At 42.5% G+C, this 9834-nt stretch overlaps 1 pseudogene; it reads right to left on the bottom strand.

Moving 5' to 3' along the window:
* Nucleotides 1-863: 863 nt before the first annotated feature.
* Nucleotides 864-9456, bottom strand: LOC126470972 (probable N-acetyltransferase san; annotated as a pseudogene).
* Between the last annotated feature and the right edge of the window lie 378 nt (nt 9457-9834).

The following is a 9834-nucleotide window of genomic DNA, read 5'->3' as shown; positions in this document are numbered from 1 at the left end:
TGTGTGTATTTCCTTGATAAATCTTAATTGCGTTGTAAATGGGCTCACAGTCTTCTACACTCTACAGATATATGTATCCTCTGATGGCGAGAAACAATAAAATATCGCAAACAAGGCCAGAGTCTTGTAGAAAACGGGGCGTAGCACTGCGCACTGTTTCAAATATGATGGCTTTTACAACATTTGTAGCTCGAATTAGACTCTGAAACCTGAAGACAATATTTATAACATGCTAAAAAACAACTTGGTAGCAAAAAAATAACATTTTTTACCAATTTTACATGCCTCACCCGTTAAGGAATCAGAACACACGAGACAGATCTTCCATCGACTGCATCTCACCTGCTCCACACCGTTTTGACTCGTATAGGGACTGGCCATCATAGAGTTTTAGACCGTCTTTATGCTCCGTTAGACAAAAAGGAAACAAGGTACAAAGGACCTATAGAGGTTGGCTGCACGTGTGCACCGATGTAATCAAGGGGAAGTGAATATTTGTGCTGGACTGGGATTCAAACGCGGGTCCCCTGCTTACTGGGCGGATGCTCTGACCACTTTGTTCTACATGTCAATTTATTAAAATGAAGGGGGTAAAATTTCATTGCTCAGTACCTTAAAACAGCAAAACTTTAACATTCAAAGAGCAGAAAACATTACACAAATTATCACACCTACACTAGAACACAGCAAGCAAATTGGAACCATAATGTCATTATCACAAATTTTCAAGTTTCTGCCTGCAGACCAGTAGCCAAATAAATAACTGATATTCTTCATCGCAGCACCTTGTCCCGATGTGAAACAAACAGTTTTCTGTATTTCACGGACAAAAGTCTGTTGCAGTGTGTTCCAAAAGTGTTACATTATTTGTTCTCTCGCGACAAGGGTCTAAATGTCCTTTGTAAGACATAAGCATCAACAGGTTCTATACGTTTATAATATCACTCTTTTGTTCCAACAATCTCAAAGCCGAATCTCTTACAGAACTCGATGGCACCTTCTTTATTTACTTACACGTGCAGGAAAATGCTGTCAAAATTTCCGTAGTTTTCGACATAGTTCAGTACATGTTCCACCAAATTTTGTACCAGTTCCTAGCCAGTGGTAGTGAAATGGACAACCCAGTGTCATAATATATAGAGGGTGCAAATCCTCTGATGTATCAGTTCTGCAAAACACGGCACCCTCAAAATTGTCATTGCAATATGCTAATTGTGCCAGCTCTCCTGCTTCCAAGGCATCCTTATAGAACTTGTCATTATATGATACTGCAAAGACAACTTGATTAAGGCGCTGCAACTGCTTTATGCTGCATTTTGTGACATCACTGAGTTCTATTTTGGATCGAGTCATTTTCAGTTTCCAGTTTAGGCTCGAATAGCAGGGTAAATGTTCTCCTGTGACTAAAATGAACTGTTAATCAAATTTTCACCTAGCAAGCACAACACCGAACACTGGAGCGCCATGCCGATACTTGACCACTAAGCCATCCGGACACAGTGGTCATTGCAACTGCATGGACTACCCTGGCACGAATGTAGTGCCCCTCGCTCATTATCCTCATTACTCGCGAGATTTCACTGATTCCCGTAAGAGTTCAAGCCAGGTGTGCATCCGCACTGAAGAGATATTTGCCGTCTTCGCCTTAATTAAATACACTACTGGCCATTAAAATTGCTACACCAAGAAGAAATGCAGATAATAAACGGGTATTCATTGGACAAATATATTATACTAGAACTGACATGTGATTACATTTTCACGCAATTTGGGTGCATAGATCCTGAGAAATCAGTACCCAGAACAACCACCTCTGGCCATAATAACGGCCTTGATAGGCCTGGGCATTGAGTCAAACAGAGCTTGGGTGACGTGTACAGGTACAGCTGCCCATGCAGCTTCAACACGATACTACAGTTCATCAAGAGTAGTGACTGGCGTATTGTGACGAGCCAGTTGCTCGGCGACCATTGACCAGACGTTTTCAATTGGTGAGAGATATGGAGAGTGTGCTGGCCAGGGCAGCAGTCGAACATCTTCTGTATCCAGAAAGGCCCGTACAGGACCAGCAACATGCGGTAGTGCATTATCCTGCTGAAATGTAGGGTTTCGCAGGAATCGAATGAAGAGTAGAGCCACAGGTCGTAACACATCTGAAATGTAACGTCCACTGTTCAAAGTGCCGTCAATGCGAACAAGAGATGACCGAGACGTGTAACCAATGGCACACCATACCATCACGCCGGGTGATACGCCAGTATGGCGATGACGAATACACGCTTTCAATGTGCGTTCACCGCGATGTCGCCAAACACGGATGCGACTATCATGATGCTGTAAACAGAACCTGGTTTCATCCGAAAAAATGACGTTTTGCCATTCGTGCACCCAGGTTCGTCTTTGAGTACACCATCGCAAGGGCTCCTGTCTGTGATGCAGCGTTACGAGGCCGTTGGGATCCAGCACGGCGTTCCGTATTACCCTCCTAAACCCACCGATTCCATATTCTGCTAACAGTCATTGGATCTCGACCAACGCGAGCAGCAATGTCGCGATACGATAAACCGCAATCGCGATAGGCTACAATCCGACCTTTATCAAAGTCGGAAACGTGATGGTACGCATTTCTCCTCCTTACACGAAGCATCACAACAACGTTTCACCAAGCAACGCCGGTCAACTGCTGTTTGTGTATGAGAAATCGGTTGGAAACATTCCTCATGTCAGCATATTGTAGGTGTCGCCAACCTTGTGTGAATGCTCTGAAAAGCTAATCATTTGCATATCACAGCATCGTCTTCCTGTCGGTTAAATTTCGCGTCTGTTGCACGTCATCTTCGTGGTGTAGCAATTTTAATGGCCAGTAGTGTATATGTCCTGTATGTTATTTTTGACATGCCCGAAAGAACAGAAATATATATATATATATATATATATATATATATATATATATATATATATATATAAGAATGGAATATTGGAGTTTAATATACAATCGACGGCGAGATTATTAGAGATAAAGCACAATCTCGGATCGAAGGAGAATAGTAATAATTCACAAAAAATCTTATTTCGCATTTGCATTAATCTGTTTCTTGTGGCACCGTTAAGCGTATGCGCTACTCACGGCGCATTTCCATACGAGTACTGTACAATAAAAACCTTGTTTTGTTACCTGAGAGATTTAATGGCTGCACTTAATTAGATTCCATGATGACATGTGATGTTTGCAGAACAGCGAAATTAACCGTGCAGTGACTCACTCGGTGGCGGCACGTGTTGTCCAGATGTAGGTGTAAATGTTTACGCAGAAGTCAAAGGTAGTGACAGCGGCGACCGCAGACGTGTTTACAACAGGTCTGGGACACTTCCGATGAGGGCTGTACGATCGATGGTTGCCGTGGCGACGCATTCTGGCGTCCACCAGCACCGCTCCCCTCAGCTTTCATTACGCTCTCTGCGCTCTCCGCCCACCGATCGCCAGCAGCTAACACAAATCAGCAGTGGGGGATCTCTCTACGTTTACTGTACTATTTTCCGCCCACGCATTATGTGTCACTGTCTGAACAAAAGATGGGCTACTGCAGTAATTTTCAGCATTATACAGATGTTAACGTCCCTATTATATCTGATGCTGTCATTCATAATTACGATCTGTTACAGTTATTTCGACGGTCAATTCAGAACGCGCGAACAACATTAAAGGAAAAAAATCGTTAGGCTCACAGCCTGGTGAGACAATGCTTCACATTTGTCGCCCCGTCGATGTCGCGTGTATCATAATCGCTATTTGTTAATTCAAGCAGTTCCTTATTGATCTCACAGGGCTCCATATTTCACATTGCCATCCCATAAGTATCTCAAGTAATCAGCTAGATTCGGATTAGAAGCTTTCACGGCATTAAGTTTCAATTAACTTCACACGAAACAAACTTCGATAGTTAATATTGGTGTTTGTTTATAGGTAAATGTCAGCACATTGACATCCCCGTGTCACACTTTTTTGAACCATGTCACTAGGTATTGGGTCCTCTAGCGGCTTGCTACGATACCGTTTGGCGGGAATTTCAGTGCGTACCAGGGTTGCCAATATGTACCTGCACAAAAACAAATAAATATTTACGTAGCTTCTTTTTTATGTGATGTTCAAACCGTAATGACTACCCTTCGTATCTGTAGCGTTCTGTCACAGTACGTAACGATAGCTCAAAAGAAGTAACTATAGCAACTATAGCCGACAGAGCTCTGGGTACGAAGAACTTTCTCACGAGGGTGGGGGCTACACAACACAACAGCACAATGTTACAAGCTGTTCCCACAAACAACGGGGATAGTTACCGATAACCAAAAATAAATGAATGCGTGAGTAGTCTGAGATGTGTATACAGGGTGGTACATTGATCGTGACCGGGCCAAATATCTCACGAAATAAGTGTCAAACTAAAAAACTACAAAGAACGAAACTTGTCTAGCTTGAAGGGGCAAACTAGATGGCGCTATGGTTGGCGCGATAGATGGCGCTGCCGTAGGTCAAACGGATATCAACTGCGTTTTTTTAAATAGGAACATCCAATTTTTATTACATATTCGTGTAGTACGCAAAGAAATATGAACGTTTTAGTTGGACCACATTTTTCGTTTTGTGATAGATGGCGCTGTAATAGTCACAAACATATGGCTCACAATTTTAGACGAACAGTTGGTAACAAGTAGGTTTTTTAAATTAAAATACAGAACGTAGGTACGTTTGAACATTTTATTTCGGTTGTTCCAATGTGCTACATGTACCTTTGTGAACTTATCATTTCTGAGAACACATGCTGTTACAGCGTGATTAATTAATGCAATAAATGCAGAAAATGATGTCCGTCAACCTCAATGCATTTGGCAATACTGTAACGACATTCCTCTCAACAGCGAGTAGTTCGCCTTCCGTAATGTTCGCACATGCATTGACAATGCGCTGACGCATGTTGTCAGGCGTTGTCGGTGGATCACGAAAGCAAATATCCTTCAACTTTCCCCACAGAAAGAAATCCGGGGACGTCAGAACCGGTGAACGTGCGGGCCATGGATGGTGCTTCGACGACCAATCCACCTGTCATGAAATATGCTATTCAATACCGCTTCAACCGCACGCGAGCTATGTGCCGGAGATCCATCATGTTGGAAGTACATCGCCATTCTGTCATGCAGTGAAACATCTTGTAGTAACATCGGTAGAACATTACGTAGGAAATCAGCATACATTGCACCAGTTAGATTGCCATCGACAAAATGGGGGCCAATTATCCTTCCTCTCATAATGCAGCACCATACATTAAGCCGTCAAGGTCGCTGATGTTCCACTTGTCGCAGCCATCGTGGATTTTCCGTTGTCTAATAGTCCATATTATGCCGGTTTACGTTACCGCTGTTGGTGAATGACGCTTCGTCGCTAAATAGAACTCGTGCAAAAAATCTGTCATCGTCCCGTAATTTCTTTTGTGCCCAGTGGCAGAACTGTACACGACGTTCAAGGTCGTCGCCATGCAATTCCTGGTACATAGAAATATGGTACGGGTGCAATCGATGTTGATGTAGCATTCTCACTATCGACGTTTCTGAAATTCCCGATTCTCACGTAATTTGTCTGCTACTGATGTGCGGATTAGCCGCGTCAGCAGCTTAAACACCTACTTGGGCATCATCATTTGTTGCAGGTCGTGGTTGACGTTTCGCATGTGGATGAACACTTCCTGTTTCTTTAAATAACAAAACTATCCGGCGAACGGTCCGGACACTCGGATGATGTCGTCCAGGATACCGAGCAACAGACATAGCACACATAACACACGACCGTTGGGCATTTTGATCACAATAGCTATACACCAACACGATATCGACCTTTTCCGCAATTGGTAAACTGTCCATTTTAACGCGGGTAATGTATCACGCCAGTCATGACAAAACTCTACCATCTGGTGAGCAAGATGTATGAGACAGGCGAAATACCCACAGACTTCGAGAAGAATATAATAATTCCAATCGCAAAGAAAGCAGGTGTTGACAGATGTGAAAATTACCGAACTATCAGTTTAATAAGTCACAGCTGCAAAATACTAACGCGAATTCTTTACAGACGAATGGAAAAACTGGTGGAAGCGGACCTCGGGGAAGATCAGTTTGGATTCCGTAGAAATGTTGGAACACGTGAGGCAATACTAACCTTACGACTTATCTTAGAAGAAAGATTAAGAAAAGGCAAACCTACGTTTCTAGCATTTGTAGACTTAGAGAAAGCTTTTGACAACGTTAACTGGAATACTCTGTTTCAAATTCTGAAGGAGGCAAGGGTAAAATACAGGGAGCGAAAGGCTATTTACAATTTGTACAGAAACCAGATGGCAGTTATAAGAGTCGAGGGGCATGAAAGGGAAGCAGTGGTTGGGAAGGGAGTGAGACAGGGTTGTAGCCTCTCCCCGATGTTATTCAATCTATATATTGAGCAAGCAGTAAAGGAAAGAAAAGAAAAATTCGGAGCAGGTATTAAAATTCATGGAGAAGAAGTAAAAACTTTGAGGTTCGCCGATGACATTGTGATTCTGTCAGAGACAGCAAAGGACTTGGAAGAGCAGTTGAACGGAATGGACAGCGTCTTGAAAGGAGGATATAAGATGAACATCAACAAAAGCAAAACGAGGATAATGGAATGTAGTCAAATTAAATCGGGTGATGCTGAGGGGATTAGATTAGGAAATGAGACACTTAAAGTAGTAAAGGAGTTTTGCTATTTAGGGAGGAAAATAACTGAGGATGGTCGAAGTAGAGAGGATATAAAATGTAGACTGGCAATGGCAAGGAAATCGTTTCTGAAGAAGAGAAATTTGTTAACATCGAGTATAGATTTAAGTGTCAGGAAGTCGTTTCTGAAAGTATTTGTATGGAGGGTAGCCATGTATGGAAGTGAAACATGGACGATAACCAGTTTGGACAAGAAGAGAATAGAAGCTTTCGAAATGTTGTGCTACAGAAGAATGCTGAAGATAAGGTGGGTAGATCACGTAACTAATGAGGAGGTATTGAATAGGATTGGGGAGGAGAGAAGTTTGTGGCACAACTTGACAAGAAGAACGGATCGGTTGGTAGGACATGTTTTGAGGCATCAAGGGATCACAAATTTAGCATTGGAGGGCAGCGTGGAGGGTAAAAATCGTAGAGGGAGACCAAGAGATCAATACACGAAGCAGATTCAGAAGGATGTAGGTTGCAGTAGGTACTGAGAGATGAAGAAGCTTGCACAGGATAGAGTAGCATGGAGAGCTGCATCAAACCAGTCTCAGGACTGAAGACCACAACAACAACAATGTATCACGAAGCAAATACCGTCCGCACTGGCGGAATGTTACGTGATACCACGTAGTTATACGTTTGTGACTATTACAGCGCCATCTGTCACAAAGCGAAGAAAGTGGTCCAACTAAAACGTTCATATTTCTTTACGTACAACGAGTACAGGAATATGTAATAAAAAATGGATGTTCCTATTTAAAAAAACGCAGTTGATATCCGTTTGACCTACGGCAGCGCCATCTAGTGGGCCAACCATAGCGCCATCTGGTTTCCCCCTTCAAGATAGACGAGTTTCGTTCTTTGTAGTTTTTTCGTTTGATGCTTATTTCGTGAGATATTTGGCCCGGTCACTATCAATGGACCACACTTTATAAAGCACTCTTACGATAGCTCTTAAAGGAAAAAAACTTCATGTGTAAGGATACAGTAGAATCTTTTCCTAAACAAAATGATATAATTTGATATGAACACTGAGTAAAAATATATAATAATAAATCCAAATATGGCATTTGGCCGAAGCAGTGCGATCCTCGCCAAAGAAATCTTAAGCTTCTCAGACATAACACTGTCCAGTTAGACCCTTACAGGGGTTGGACAAAAATATGGGAACGCGAGAAATGCAAGTTTGATCATAACTGCAGATGATAGCCAGGCCTGTACATGACCACGAACTGAACCTGCTCAGTGTCCTCAATATGTTGCAAGTGTCAGTCGTGGTCGAACAGTGTTCTGCGTAATCCTCGAAGCTTCTTGAATTCGAGCGTGGGCAAATTGTTGGCGCACTTAGGCTTCAGTAACCAAGATAGTCGAAGAGTTTGTTGTTTCAAGACGCACCGTATCGAAGATTTATACCGCATACATGGAAAGCGGAGAAACAACCGCTAAGTAATAACACGGACGAAAGTGTGTATGGAGTGATGGACGGTCGTTGAAGAGGACAACGACGAAAAATAAGAGGACGATAGCAGCAAAAGACACTGCAGAACTGAATCTCGCACTCGCGATACCTTTCTGCACCAAAACAACAATAAGGGTACAACGTAACCTTTTACTACCGGTGTCATTGTTAAAACTCAATCTCGTAGGAAGATTACCGTCGCTTATCATGTTCTTCAGCTCCTGCAAGCTACCCTCTGTAGTAATGGTTTAAAAAGTTCGTGTGGTCCACGAAGTTACAGTCCCCTGCGAGTTATTGCTGAGGTATTAATAATTTCTAGCGGGTGGGTTTAACAAACCGGTAAAAATTTGAACCAACGGATAACGCAATATTTTTAGAACCACTACAGAAGGCACCTATGCAGGGCTTAATAGGCAGCATAGAGCTTTTATTTACTTTTATTTGTCGACCCAGCATTCGACTGTGGTAATGACGCCGGCCGGTGTGGCCGAGCGGTACTAGGCGCTTCAGTCTGGAACCGGGCGACAGCTAAGGTCGCAGGTTCGAATCCTGCCTCGGGCATGGATGTGTGTGATGTCCTTAGGTTAGTTAGGTTTAAGTAGTTCTAAGTTCTAGGGGACTGATAACCTCAGATTTTAAGTCCCATAGTGCTCAGAGCCATTTGAGCCATTTTGTGGTAATGGCTAACTTTCACCTATTCTTTATGAAGAAGGGAGGAAATGACCAGTCGAGGGTATAGTCTAATTGCTATTTATTTAATACCGATGACATTTCAACAACTAGCCGTGTATCTGTTGGAATATACATCATCACAACTGGTCCCTCTAGCTAACATGATTCACTTTTGCCACGTAATTATGGAAAGGGAGAGGGGAGCGCAGACCTGGTTTCAGTGGAATTTTATGCAGGCACACAGTTATACTTAAACCTATGCCTTCTATTGATATTTCGTTTAATTGCTACAGGTCGTGTTGAACAAGTTCAGCAAAGACTCTACAAGCGAACTCGGTCAGGGAGGAAGAGTATCTGCCTAAATATTTCAATTCTAATTCAAAACGCACGCTGAACAGGGGTAGCAAGTGGTGCACTTGACTCTGACTGCCAATTTTGGTTTAATCCTGCGTTCCGAAACAACACCACGTTACGGAGCTGAGTGGGAAGAACATGCACACGTGGCCAAGTTGCGGTAGCCAACAGAAATACAAAAAAATACCAACACACGAGATTATTCCTTCCCTGTCTTACACTCATGCACTACTGTATAGTTATTCACCCGTCTACTGTACATTTCCAGACAGAAACTGCACTTTATCAATGTGGCGGTTGCTCCGACCGACCACATGGCGGGAAAGCAAATGCACAAAGAAAACATGTGAAAAATAAAAAAAATATCCCCCAAAATATTTCTGTAAAAGAAAGACCACATTAAAATACGTTAAATGAGTTAAGTTCTGTTAAGCATAAAGCAATAATACGACGGTGAGCTTAAGGCTCATGGTGCGTACGTGACCAAGGTACAAACGCGAAGTTCTTACTGAAATTTTACTAAATTATGAAAATAAACTCATTTATAGGGGTTTCGTGGTAATCTCACACCTGATTTC

This window comes from Schistocerca serialis, chromosome 3 (genome assembly GCF_023864345.2).
Source record: "Schistocerca serialis cubense isolate TAMUIC-IGC-003099 chromosome 3, iqSchSeri2.2, whole genome shotgun sequence".
Classification (NCBI taxonomy): domain Eukaryota; kingdom Metazoa; phylum Arthropoda; class Insecta; order Orthoptera; family Acrididae; genus Schistocerca; species Schistocerca serialis.
The sequence above is the reverse complement of the archived record's forward strand: the minus strand, read 5'-3'. Positions and strand labels throughout refer to the sequence as shown.